General features: G+C 42.6%; 13 non-coding genes across 13 annotated transcripts; all 13 read right to left on the bottom strand.

The window, feature by feature from the left end:
- Positions 1–1,058: 1,058 nt before the first annotated feature.
- Positions 1,059–1,142, bottom strand: TRNAL-UAA (transfer RNA leucine (anticodon UAA)). The gene has a single exon. It is a non-coding gene; the product is annotated as a tRNA-Leu (tRNA).
- A 392-nt stretch (positions 1,143–1,534) lies between these two features.
- Positions 1,535–1,618, bottom strand: TRNAL-UAA (transfer RNA leucine (anticodon UAA)). Its single transcript has one exon. It is a non-coding gene; the product is annotated as a tRNA-Leu (tRNA).
- A 155-nt stretch (positions 1,619–1,773) lies between these two features.
- Positions 1,774–1,857, bottom strand: TRNAL-UAA (transfer RNA leucine (anticodon UAA)). Its single transcript has one exon. It is a non-coding gene; the product is annotated as a tRNA-Leu (tRNA).
- Positions 1,858–2,721: 864 nt separating this feature from the next.
- On the bottom strand, positions 2,722–2,805 carry TRNAL-UAA (transfer RNA leucine (anticodon UAA)). The gene has a single exon. It is a non-coding gene; the product is annotated as a tRNA-Leu (tRNA).
- A 155-nt stretch (positions 2,806–2,960) lies between these two features.
- TRNAL-UAA (transfer RNA leucine (anticodon UAA)) lies at positions 2,961–3,044 on the bottom strand. Its single transcript has one exon. It is a non-coding gene; the product is annotated as a tRNA-Leu (tRNA).
- An 864-nt stretch (positions 3,045–3,908) lies between these two features.
- On the bottom strand, positions 3,909–3,992 carry TRNAL-UAA (transfer RNA leucine (anticodon UAA)). Its single transcript has one exon. It is a non-coding gene; the product is annotated as a tRNA-Leu (tRNA).
- An 868-nt stretch (positions 3,993–4,860) lies between these two features.
- On the bottom strand, positions 4,861–4,944 carry TRNAL-UAA (transfer RNA leucine (anticodon UAA)). Its single transcript has one exon. It is a non-coding gene; the product is annotated as a tRNA-Leu (tRNA).
- Positions 4,945–5,336: 392 nt separating this feature from the next.
- Positions 5,337–5,420, bottom strand: TRNAL-UAA (transfer RNA leucine (anticodon UAA)). Its single transcript has one exon. It is a non-coding gene; the product is annotated as a tRNA-Leu (tRNA).
- An 866-nt stretch (positions 5,421–6,286) lies between these two features.
- On the bottom strand, positions 6,287–6,370 carry TRNAL-UAA (transfer RNA leucine (anticodon UAA)). Its single transcript has one exon. It is a non-coding gene; the product is annotated as a tRNA-Leu (tRNA).
- A 1,820-nt stretch (positions 6,371–8,190) lies between these two features.
- Positions 8,191–8,274, bottom strand: TRNAL-UAA (transfer RNA leucine (anticodon UAA)). Its single transcript has one exon. It is a non-coding gene; the product is annotated as a tRNA-Leu (tRNA).
- A 1,820-nt stretch (positions 8,275–10,094) lies between these two features.
- Positions 10,095–10,178, bottom strand: TRNAL-UAA (transfer RNA leucine (anticodon UAA)). The gene has a single exon. It is a non-coding gene; the product is annotated as a tRNA-Leu (tRNA).
- Positions 10,179–11,046: 868 nt separating this feature from the next.
- On the bottom strand, positions 11,047–11,130 carry TRNAL-UAA (transfer RNA leucine (anticodon UAA)). Its single transcript has one exon. It is a non-coding gene; the product is annotated as a tRNA-Leu (tRNA).
- A 1,820-nt stretch (positions 11,131–12,950) lies between these two features.
- Positions 12,951–13,034, bottom strand: TRNAL-UAA (transfer RNA leucine (anticodon UAA)). The gene has a single exon. It is a non-coding gene; the product is annotated as a tRNA-Leu (tRNA).
- Between the last annotated feature and the right edge of the window lie 183 nt (positions 13,035–13,217).

Below are 13,217 nucleotides of genomic sequence, written 5' to 3'. Positions count from 1 at the left end.
ATACCTCTAGGAATTCTATGCTCCATAAAGCTACTCACATGTTGCCATACTAGAGAAGCCTTTCCTGAGCATGAGATACATATGTTATTAAAGTAAAACAAATCGATGGCAGAAGTGGGGTTCGAACTCACGCCCTCATACGAGGATCAGAGCTTAAATCTGACGCCTTAGACCACTCGGCCATCCTGACACGCTTTTCAAGGTTTTCCTTGAAAATGTAGCTATAGTACAACACCAAAATACCTCTCGGAACTCTATGCTCCATAGAGCTACTCACTTGTTGCCATACTAGAGAAGCCTTTTCTGATCATAAGATACATGTTACTAAAATGAAACAAATCGTTTTCAGAAGAGGGGTTCGAACCTACGCCCTCATATGAGGATCAGAGCTTAAATCTGACGCCTTAGACCACTCGGCCATCCTGACACGCTTTTAAACGTTTTCCTTGAACATTTAGCTATAGTACAACACCAAAATACCTCTCGGAACTCTATGCTCCATAGAGCTACTCACTTGTTGCCATACTAGAGAAGCCTTTTCTGATCATGAGATACATGTTATTAAAATGAAACAAATCGTTGTCAGAAGTGGGTTTCGAACCCACGCCCTCATACGAGGATCAGGGCTTAAATCTTACGCCTTAGACCACTCGGCCATCCTGACACGCTTTTAAACGTTTTCCTTGAAAATGAAGCTATAGTACCACCCCGAAATACCTCTAGGAATTCTATGCTCCATAAAGCTACTCACATGTTGCCATACTAGAGAAGCCTTTCCTGAGCTTGAGATACATATGTTATTAAAGTAAAACAAATCGTTGTCGGAACAAGGGTTCGAACCCACGCCCTCATACGAGGATCAGAGCTTAAATCTGACGCCTTTGACCACTCGGCCATCCTGACACGCTTTTAAACGTTTTCCTTGAAAATGAAGCTATAGTACCACCCCGAAATACCTCTAGGAATTCTATGCTCCATAAAGCTACTCACATGTTGCCATACTAGAGAAGCCTTTCCTGAGCATGAGATACATATGTTATTAAAGTAAAACAAATCGATGGCAGAAGTGGGGTTCGAACCCACGCCCTCATACGAGGATCAGAGCTTAAATCTGACGCCTTAGACCACTCGGCCATCCTGACACGCTTTTCAAGGTTTTCCTTGAAAATGTAGCTATAGTACAACACCAAAATACCTCTCGGAACTCTATGCTCCATAGAGCTACTCACTTGTTGCCATACTAGAGAAGCCTTTTCTGATCATGAGATACATGTTACTAAAATGAAACAAATCGTTTTCAGAAGAGGGTTTCGAACCTACGCCCTCATATGAGGATCAGAGCTTAAATCTGACGCCTTAGACCACTCGGCCATCCTGACACGCTTTTAAACGTTTTCCTTGAAAATGAAGCTATAGTACCACCCCGAAATACCTCTAGGAATTCTATGCTCCATAAAGCTACTCACATGTTGCCATACTAGAGAAGCCTTTCCTGAGCATGAGATACATATGTTATTAAAGTAAAACAAATCGATGGCAGAAGTGGGGTTCGAACCCACGCCCTCATACGAGGATCAGAGCTTAAATCTGACGCCTTTGACCACTCGGCCATCCTGACACGCTTTTAAACGTTTTCCTTGAAAATGAAGCTATAGTACCACCCCGAAATACCTCTAGGAATTCTATGCTCCATAAAGCTACTCACATGTTGCCATACTAGAGAAGCCTTTCCTGAGCATGAGATACATATGTTATTAAAGTAAAACAAATCGATGGCAGAAGTGGGGTTCGAACCCACGCCCTCATACGAGGATCAGAGCTTAAATCTGACGCCTTAGACCACTCGGCCATCCTGACACGATTTTCAAGGTTTTCCTTGAAAATGTAGCTATAGTACAACACCAAAATACCTCTCGGAACTATGCTCCATAGAGCTACTCACTTGTTGCCATACTAGAGAAGCCTTTTCTGATCATGAGATACATGTTATTAAAATGAAACAAATCGTTGTCAGAAGTGGGTTTCGAACCCACGCCCTCATACGAGGATCAGGGCTTAAATCTTACGCCTTAGACCACTCGGCCATCCTGACACGCTTTTAAACGTTTTCCTTGAAAATGAAGCTATAGTACAACACCAAAATACCTCTCGGAACTCTATGCTCCATAGAGCTACTCACTTGTTGCCATACTAGAGAAGCCTTTTCTGATCATGAGATACATGTTATTAAAATGAAACAAATCGTTGTCAGAAGTGGGTTTCGAACCCACGCCCTCATACGAGGATCAGGGCTTAAATCTTACGCCTTAGACCACTCGGCCGTCCTGACACGCTTTAACGTTTTCCTTGAAAATGAAGCTATAGTACCACCCCGAAATACCTCTAGGAATTCTATGCTCCATAAAGCTACTCACATGTTGCCATACTAGAGAAGCCTTTCCTGAGCATGAGATACATATGTTATTAAAGTAAAACAAATCGTTGTCAGAAAAAGGGTTCGAACCTACGCCCTCATACGAGGAACAGAGCTTAAATCTGACGCCTTTGACCACTCGGCCATCCTGACACGCTTTTAAACGTTTTCCTTGAAAATGAAGCTATAGTACCACCCCGAAATACCTCTAGGAATTCTATGCTCCATAAAGCTACTCACATGTTGCCATACTAGAGAAGCCTTTCCTGAGCATGAGATACATATGTTATTAAAGTAAAACAAATCGATGGCAGAAGTGGGGTTCGAACCCACGCCCTCATACGAGGATCAGAGCTTAAATCTGACGCCTTTGACCACTCGGCCATCCTGACACGCTTTTAAACGTTTTCCTTGAAAATGAAGCTATAGTACCACCCCGAAATACCTCTAGGAATTCTATGCTCCATAAAGCTACTCACATGTTGCCATACTAGAGAAGCCTTTCCTGAGCATGAGATACATATGTTATTAAAGTAAAACAAATCGATGGCAGAAGTGGGGTTCGAACCCACGCCCTCATACGAGGATCAGAGCTTAAATCTGACGCCTTAGACCACTCGGCCATCCTGACACGATTTTCAAGGTTTTCCTTGAAAATGTAGCTATAGTACAACACCAAAATACCTCTCGGAACTATGCTCCATAGAGCTACTCACTTGTTGCCATACTAGAGAAGCCTTTTCTGATCATGAGATACATGTTATTAAAATGAAACAAATCGTTGTCAGAAGTGGGTTTCGAACCCACGCCCTCATACGAGGATCAGGGCTTAAATCTTACGCCTTAGACCACTCGGCCATCCTGACACGCTTTTAAACGTTTTCCTTGAAAATGAAGCTATAGTACAACACCAAAATACCTCTCGGAACTCTATGCTCCATAGAGCTACTCACTTGTTGCCATACTAGAGAAGCCTTTTCTGATCATGAGATACATGTTATTAAAATGAAACAAATCGTTGTCAGAAGTGGGTTTCGAACCCACGCCCTCATACGAGGATCAGGGCTTAAATCTTACGCCTTAGACCACTCGGCCGTCCTGACACGCTTTAACGTTTTCCTTGAAAATGAAGCTATAGTACCACCCCGAAATACCTCTAGGAATTCTATGCTCCATAAAGCTACTCACATGTTGCCATACTAGAGAAGCCTTTCCTGAGCATGAGATACATATGTTATTAAAGTAAAACAAATCGTTGTCAGAAAAAGGGTTCGAACCTACGCCCTCATACGAGGAACAGAGCTTAAATCTGACGCCTTTGACCACTCGGCCATCCTGACACGCTTTTAAACGTTTTCCTTGAAAATGAAGCTATAGTACCACCCCGAAATACCTCTAGGAATTCTATGCTCCATAAAGCTACTCACATGTTGCCATACTAGAGAAGCCTTTCCTGAGCATGAGATACATATGTTATTAAAGTAAAACAAATCGATGGCAGAAGTGGGGTTCGAACCCACGCCCTCATACGAGGATCAGAGCTTAAATCTGACGCCTTAGACCACTCGGCCATCCTGACACGCTTTTCAAGGTTTTCCTTGAAAATGTAGCTATAGTACAACACCAAAATACCTCTCTTAACTCTATGCTCCATAGAGCTACTCACTTGTTGCCATACTAGAGAAGCCTTTTCTGATCATAAGATACATGTTACTAAAATGAAACAAATCGTTTTCAGAAGAGGGGTTCGAACCTACGCCCTCATATGAGGATCAGAGCTTAAATCTGACGCCTTAGACCACTCGGCCATCCTGACACTCTTTTAAACGTTTTCCTTGAACATTTAGCTATAGTACAACACCAAATTACCTCTCGGAACTCTATGCTCCATAGAGCTACTCACTTGTTGCCATACTAGAGAAGCCTTTTCTGATCATGAGATACATGTTATTAAAATGAAACAAATCGTTGTCAGAAGTGGGTTTCGAACCCACGCCCTCATACGAGGATCAGGGCTTAAATCTTACGCCTTAGACCACTCGGCCATCCTGACACGCTTTTAAACGTTTTCCTTGAAAATGAAGCTATAGTACCACCCCGAAATACCTCTAGGAATTCTATGCTCCATAAAGCTACTCACATGTTGCCATACTAGAGAAGCCTTTCCTGAGCTTGAGATACATATGTTATTAAAGTAAAACAAATCGTTGTCGGAACAAGGGTTCGAACCCACGCCCTCATACGAGGATCAGAGCTTAAATCTGACGCCTTTGACCACTCGGCCATCCTGACACGCTTTTAAACGTTTTCCTTGAAAATGAAGCTATAGTACCACCCCGAAATACCTCTAGGAATTCTATGCTCCATAAAGCTACTCACATGTTGCCATACTAGAGAAGCCTTTCCTGAGCATGAGATACATATGTTATTAAAGAAAAACAAATCGATGGCAGAAGTGGGGTTCGAACCCACGCCCTCATACGAGGATCAGAGCTTAAATCTGACGCCTTAGACCACTCGGCCATCCTGACACGCTTTTCAAGGTTTTCCTTGAAAATGTAGCTATAGTACAACACCAAAATACCTCTCGGAACTCTATGCTCCATAGAGCTACTCACTTGTTGCCATACTAGAGAAGCCTTTTCTGATCATGAGATACATGTTACTAAAATGAAACAAATCGTTTTCAGAAGAGGGGTTCGAACCTACGCCCTCATATGAGGATCAGAGCTTAAATCTGACGCCTTAGACCACTCGGCCATCCTGACACGCCTTTAAACGTTTTCCTTGAAAATGAAGCTATAGTACCACCCCGAAATACCTCTAGGAATTCTATGCTCCATAAAGCTACTCACATGTTGCCATACTAGAGAAGCCTTTCCTGAGCATGAGATACATATGTTATTAAAGTAAAACAAATCGATGGCAGAAGTGGGGTTCGAACCCACGCCCTCATACGAGGATCAGAGCTTAAATCTGACGCCTTAGACCACTCGGCCATCCTGACACGCTTTTCAAGGTTTTCCTTGAAAATGTAGCTATAGTACAACACCAAAATACCTCTCTTAACTCTATGCTCCATAGAGCTACTCACTTGTTGCCATACTAGAGAAGCCTTTTCTGATCATAAGATACATGTTACTAAAATGAAACAAATCGTTTTCAGAAGAGGGGTTCGAACCTACGCCCTCATATGAGGATCAGAGCTTAAATCTGACGCCTTAGACCACTCGGCCATCCTGACACTCTTTTAAACGTTTTCCTTGAACATTTAGCTATAGTACAACACCAAAATACCTCTCGGAACTCTATGCTCCATAGAGCTACTCACTTGTTGCCATACTAGAGAAGCCTTTTCTGATCATGAGATACATGTTATTAAAATGAAACAAATCGTTGTCAGGAGTAGGTTTCGAACCCACGCCCTCATACGAGGATCAGGGCTTAAAACTTACGCCTTAGACCACTCGGCCGTCCTGACACGCTTTAACGTTTTCCTTGAAAATGAAGCTATAGTACCACCCCGAAATACCTCTAGGAATTCTATGCTCCATAAAGCTACTCACATGTTGCCATACTAGAGAAGCCTTTCCTGAGCATGAGATACATATGTTATTAAAGTAAAACAAATCGTTGTCAGAAAAAGGGTTCGAACCTACGCCCTCATACGAGGAACAGAGCTTAAATCTGACGCCTTTGACCACTCGGCCATCCTGACACGCTTTTAAACGTTTTCCTTGAAAATGAAGCTATAGTACCACCCCGAAATACCTCTAGGAATTCTATGCTCCATAAAGCTACTCACATGTTGCCATACTAGAGAAGCCTTTCCTGAGCATGAGATACATATGTTATTAAAGTAAAACAAATCGATGGCAGAAGTGGGGTTCGAACCCACGCCCTCATACGAGGATCAGAGCTTAAATCTGACGCCTTAGACCACTCGGCCATCCTGACACGCTTTTCAAGGTTTTCCTTGAAAATGTAGCTATAGTACAACACCAAAATACCTCTCTTAACTCTATGCTCCATAGAGCTACTCACTTGTTGCCATACTAGAGAAGCCTTTTCTGATCATAAGATACATGTTACTAAAATGAAACAAATCGTTTTCAGAAGAGGGGTTCGAACCTACGCCCTCATATGAGGATCAGAGCTTAAATCTGACGCCTTAGACCACTCGGCCATCCTGACACTCTTTTAAACGTTTTCCTTGAACATTTAGCTATAGTACAACACCAAAATACCTCTCGGAACTCTATGCTCCATAGAGCTACTCACTTGTTGCCATACTAGAGAAGCCTTTTCTGATCATGAGATACATGTTATTAAAATGAAACAAATCGTTGTCAGAAGTGGGTTTCGAACCCACGCCCTCATACGAGGATCAGGGCTTAAATCTTACGCCTTAGACCACTCGGCCATCCTGACACGCTTTTAAACGTTTTCCTTGAAAATGAAGCTATAGTACCACCCCGAAATACCTCTAGGAATTCTATGCTCCATAAAGCTACTCACATGTTGCCATACTAGAGAAGCCTTTCCTGAGCTTGAGATACATATGTTATTAAAGTAAAACAAATCGTTGTCGGAACAAGGGTTCGAACCCACGCCCTCATACGAGGATCAGAGCTTAAATCTGACGCCTTAGACCACTCGGCCATCCTGACACGCCTTTAAACGTTTTCCTTGAAAATGAAGCTATAGTACCACCCCGAAATACCTCTAGGAATTCTATGCTCCATAAAGCTACTCACATGTTGCCATACTAGAGAAGCCTTTCCTGAGCATGAGATACATATGTTATTAAAGTAAAACAAATCGATGGCAGAAGTGGGGTTCGAACCCACGCCCTCATACGAGGATCAGAGGTTAAATCTGACGCCCTAGACCACTCGGCCTTCCTGACACGCTTTTCAAGGTTTTCCTTGAAAATGTAGCTATAGTACAACACCAAAATACCTCTCGGAACTCTATGCTCCATAGAGCTACTCACTTGTTGCCATACTAGAGAAGCCTTTTCTGATCATGAGATACATGTTACTAAAATGAAACAAATCGTTTTCAGAAGAGGGGTTCGAACCTACGCCCTCATATGAGGATCAGAGCTTAAATCTGACGCCTTAGACCACTCGGCCATCCTGACACGCTCTTAAACGTTTTCCTTGAACATTTAGCTATAGTACAACACCAAAATACCTCTCGGAACTCTATGCTCCATAGAGCTACTCACTTGTTGCCATACTAGAGAAGCCTTTTCTGATCATGAGATACATGTTATTAAAATGAAACAAATCGTTGTCAGAAGTGGGTTTCGAACCCACGCCCTCATACGAGGATCAGGGCTTAAATCATACGCCTTAGACCACTCGGCCATCCTGACACGCTTTTAAACGTTTTCCTTGAAAATGAAGCTATAGTACCACCCCGAAATACCTCTAGGAATTCTATGCTCCATTAAGCTACTCACATGTTGCCATACTAGAGAAGCCTTTCCTGAGCATGAGATACATATGTTATTAAAGTAAAACAAATCGTTGTCAGAAGAAGGGTTCGAACCCACGCCCTCATACGAGGATAAGAGCTTAAATCTGACGCCTTTGACCACTCGGCCATCCTGACACGCTTTTAAACGTTTTCCTTGAAAATGAAGCTATAGTACCACCCCGAAATCCCTCTAGGAATTCTATGCTCCATAAAGCTACTCACATGTTGCCATACTAGAGAAGCCTTTCCTGAGCATGAGATACATATGTTATTAAAGTAAAACAAATCGATGGCAGAAGTGGGGTTCGAACCCACGCCCTCATACGAGGATCAGAGCTTAAATCTGACGCCTTAGACCACTCGGCCATCCTGACACGCTTTTCAAGGTTTTCCTTGAAAATGTAGCTATAGTACAACACCAAAATACCTCTCTTAACTCTATGCTCCATAGAGCTACTCACTTGTTGCCATACTAGAGAAGCCTTTTCTGATCATAAGATACATGTTACTAAAATGAAACAAATCGTTTTCAGAAGAGGGGTTCGAACCTACGCCCTCATATGAGGATCAGAGCTTAAATCTGACGCCTTAGACCACTCGGCCATCCTGACACTCTTTTAAACGTTTTCCTTGAACATTTAGCTATAGTACAACACCAAAATACCTCTCGGAACTCTATGCTCCATAGAGCTACTCACTTGTTGCCATACTAGAGAAGCCTTTTCTGATCATGAGATACATGTTATTAAAATGAAACAAATCGTTGTCAGAAGTGGGTTTCGAACCCACGCCCTCATACGAGGATCAGGGCTTAAATCTTACGCCTTAGACCACTCGGCCATCCTGACACGCTTTTAAACGTTTTCCTTGAAAATGAAGCTATAGTACCACCCCGAAATACCTCTAGGAATTCTATGCTCCATAAAGCTACTCACATGTTGCCATACTAGAGAAGCCTTTCCTGAGCTTGAGATACATATGTTATTAAAGTAAAACAAATCGTTGTCGGAACAAGGGTTCGAACCCACGCCCTCATACGAGGATCAGAGCTTAAATCTGACGCCTTTGACCACTCGGCCATCCTGACACGCCTTTAAACGTTTTCCTTGAAAATGAAGCTATAGTACCACCCCGAAATACCTCTAGGAATTCTATGCTCCATAAAGCTACTCACATGTTGCCATACTAGAGAAGCCTTTCCTGAGCATGAGATACATATGTTATTAAAGTAAAACAAATCGATGGCAGAAGTGGGGTTCGAACCCACGCCCTCATACGAGGATCAGAGCTTAAATCTGACGCCCTAGACCACTCGGCCATCCTGACACGCTTTTCAAGGTTTTCCTTGAAAATGTAGCTATAGTACAACACCAAAATACCTCTCGGAACTCTATGCTCCATAGAGCTACTCACTTGTTGCCATACTAGAGAAGCCTTTTCTGATCATGAGATACATGTTACTAAAATGAAACAAATCGTTTTCAGAAGAGGGGTTCGAACCTACGCCCTCATATGAGGATCAGAGCTTAAATCTGACGCCTTAGACCACTCGGCCATCCTGACACGCTTTTAAACGTTTTCCTTGAACATTTAGCTATAGTACAACACCAAAATACCTCTCGGAACTCTATGCTCCATAGAGCTACTCACTTGTTGCCATACTAGAGAAGCCTTTTCTGATCGTGAGATACATGTTATTAAAATGAAACAAATCGTTGTCAGAAGTGGGTTTCGAACCCACGCCCTCATACGAGGATCAGGGCTTAAATCATACGCCTTAGACCACTCGGCCATCCTGACACGCTTTTAAACGTTTTCCTTGAAAATGAAGCTATAGTACCACCCCGAAATACCTCTAGGAATTCTATGCTCCATAAAGCTACTCACATGTTGCCATACTAGAGAAGCCTTTCCTGAGCATGAGATACATATGTTATTAAAGTAAAAGAAATCGTTGTCAGAAGAAGGGTTCGAACCCACGCCCTCATACGAGGATAAGAGCTTAAATCTGACGCCTTTACCCACTCGGCCATCCTGACACGCTTTTAAACGTTTTCCTTGAAAATGAAGCTATAGTACCACCCCGAAATACCTCTAGGAATTCTATGCTCCATAAAGCTACTCACATGTTGCCATACTAGAGAAGCCTTTCCTGAGCATGAGATACATATGTTATTAAAGTAAAACAAATCGATGGCAGAAGTGGGGTTCGAACCCACGCCCTCATACGAGGATCAGAGCTTAAATCTGACGCCTTAGACCACTCGGCCATCCTGACACGCTTTTCAAGGTTTTCCTTGAAAATGTAGCTATAGTACAACACCAAAATACCTCTCGGAACTCTATGCTCCATAGAGCTACTCACTTGTTGCCATACTAGAGAAGCCTTTTCTGATCATAAGATACATGTTACTAAAATGAAACAAATCGTTTTCAGAAGAGGGGTTCGAACCTACGCCCTCATATGAGGATCAGAGCTTAAATCTGACGCCTTAGACCACTCGGCCATCCTGACACGCTTTTAAACGTTTTCCTTGAACATTTAGCTATAGTACAACACCAAAATACCTCTCGGAACTCTATGCTCCATAGAGCTACTCACTTGTTGCCATACTAGAGAAGCCTTTTCTGATCATGAGATACATGTTATTAAAATGAAACAAATCGTTGTCAGAAGTGGGTTTCGAACCCACGCCCTCATACGAGGATCAGGGCTTAAATCTTACGCCTTAGACCACTCGGCCATCCTGACACGCTTTTAAACGTTTTCCTTGAAAATGAAGCTATAGTACCACCCCGAAATACCTCTAGGAATTCTATGCTCCATAAAGCTACTCACATGTTGCCATACTAGAGAAGCCTTTCCTGAGCTTGAGATACATATGTTATTAAAGTAAAACAAATCGTTGTCGGAACAAGGGTTCGAACCCACGCCCTCATACGAGGATCAGAGCTTAAATCTGACGCCTTTGACCACTCGGCCATCCTGACACGCCTTTAAACGTTTTCCTTGAAAATGAAGCTATAGTACCACCCCGAAATACCTCTAGGAATTCTATGCTCCATAAAGCTACTCACATGTTGCCATACTAGAGAAGCCTTTCCTGAGCATGAGATACATATGTTATTAAAGTAAAACAAATCGATGGCAGAAGTGGGGTTCGAACCCACGCCCTCATACGAGGATCAGAGCTTAAATCTGACGCCTTAGACCACTCGGCCATCCTGACACGCTTTTCAAGGTTTTCCTTGAAAATGTAGCTATAGTACAACACCAAAATACCTCTCGGAACTCTATGCTCCATAGAGCTACTCACTTGTTGCCATACTAGAGAAGCCTTTTCTGATCATAAGATACATGTTACTAAAATGAAACAAATCGTTTTCAGAAGAGGGGTTCGAACCTACGCCCTCATATGAGGATCAGAGCTTAAATCTGACGCCTTAGACCACTCGGCCATCCTGACACGCTTTTAAACGTTTTCCTTGAACATTTAGCTATAGTACAACACCAAAATACCTCTCGGAACTCTATGCTCCATAGAGCTACTCACTTGTTGCCATACTAGAGAAGCCTTTTCTGATCATGAGATACATGTTATTAAAATGAAACAAATCGTTGTCAGAAGTGGGTTTCGAACCCACGCCCTCATACGAGGATCAGGGCTTAAATCTTACGCCTTAGACCACTCGGCCATCCTGACACGCTTTTAAACGTTTTCCTTGAAAATGAAGCTATAGTACCACCCCGAAATACCTCTAGGAATTCTATGCTCCATAAAGCTACTCACATGTTGCCATACTAGAGAAGCCTTTCCTGAGCTTGAGATACATATGTTATTAAAGTAAAACAAATCGTTGTCGGAACAAGGGTTCGAACCCACGCCCTCATACGAGGATCAGAGCTTAAATCTGACGCCTTTGACCACTCGGCCATCCTGACACGCCTTTAAACGTTTTCCTTGAAAATGAAGCTATAGTACCACCCCGAAATACCTCTAGGAATTCTATGCTCCATAAAGCTACTCACATGTTGCCATACTAGAGAAGCCTTTCCTGAGCATGAGATACATATGTTATTAAAGTAAAACAAATCGATGGCAGAAGTGGGGTTCGAACCCACGCCCTCATACGAGGATCAGAGGTTAAATCTGACGCCCTAGACCACTCGGCCATCCTGACACGCTTTTCAAGGTTTTCCTTGAAAATGTAGCTATAGTACAACACCAAAATACCTCTCGGAACTCTATGCTCCATAGAGCTACTCACTTGTTGCCATACTAGAGAAGCCTTTTCTGATCATGAGATACATGTTACTAAAATGAAACAAATCGTTTTCAGAAGAGGGGTTCGAACCTACGCCCTCATATGAGGATCAGAGCTTAAATCTGACGCCTTAGACCACTCGGCCATCCTGACACGCTTTTAAACGTTTTCCTTGAACATTTAGCTATAGAACAACACCAAAATACCTCTCGGAACTCTATGCTCCATAGAGCTACTCACTTGTTGCCATACTAGAGAAGCCTTTTCTGATCGTGAGATACATGTTATTAAAATGAAACAAATCGTTGTCAGAAGTGGGTTTCGAACCCACGCCCTCATACGAGGATCAGGGCTTAAATCATACGCCTTAGACCACTCGGCCATCCTGACACGCTTTTAAACGTTTTCCTTGAAAATGAAGCTATAGTACCACCCCGAAATACCTCTAGGAATTCTATGCTCCATAAAGCTACTCACATGTTGCCATACTAGAGAAGCCTTTCCTGAGCATGAGATACATATGTTATTAAAGTAAAAGAAATCGTTGTCAGAAGAAGGGTTCGAACCCACGCCCTCATACGAGGATAAGAGCTTAAATCTGACGCCTTTGACCACTCGGCCATCCTGACACGCTTTTAAACGTTTTCCTTGAAAATGAAGCTATAGTACCACCCCGAAATACCTCTAGGAATTCTATGCTCCATAAAGCTACTCACATGTTGCCATACTAGAGAAGCCTTTCCTGAGCATGAGATACATATGTTATTAAAGTAAAACAAATCGATGGCAGAAGTGGGGTTCGAACCCACGCCCTCATACGAGGATCAGAGCTTAAATCTGACGCCTTAGACCACTCGGCCATCCTGACACGCTTTTCAAGGTTTTCCTTGAAAATGTAGCTATAGTACAACACCAAAATACCTCTCGGAACTCTATGCTCCATAGAGCTACTCACTTGTTGCCATACTAGAGAAGCCTTTTCTGATCATAAGATACATGTTACTAAAATGAAACAAATCGTTTTCAGAAGAGGGGTTCGAACCTACGCCCT

Source organism: Phalangium opilio, unplaced genomic scaffold, assembly GCF_054372755.1.
Source record: "Phalangium opilio isolate 3A_F unplaced genomic scaffold, DU_Popi_V2 ptg000039l_2, whole genome shotgun sequence".
NCBI lineage: Eukaryota > Metazoa > Arthropoda > Arachnida > Opiliones > Phalangiidae > Phalangium > Phalangium opilio.
Note: the sequence above shows the minus strand (reverse complement) of the source record. Positions and strands in the feature narration are given on the sequence as shown.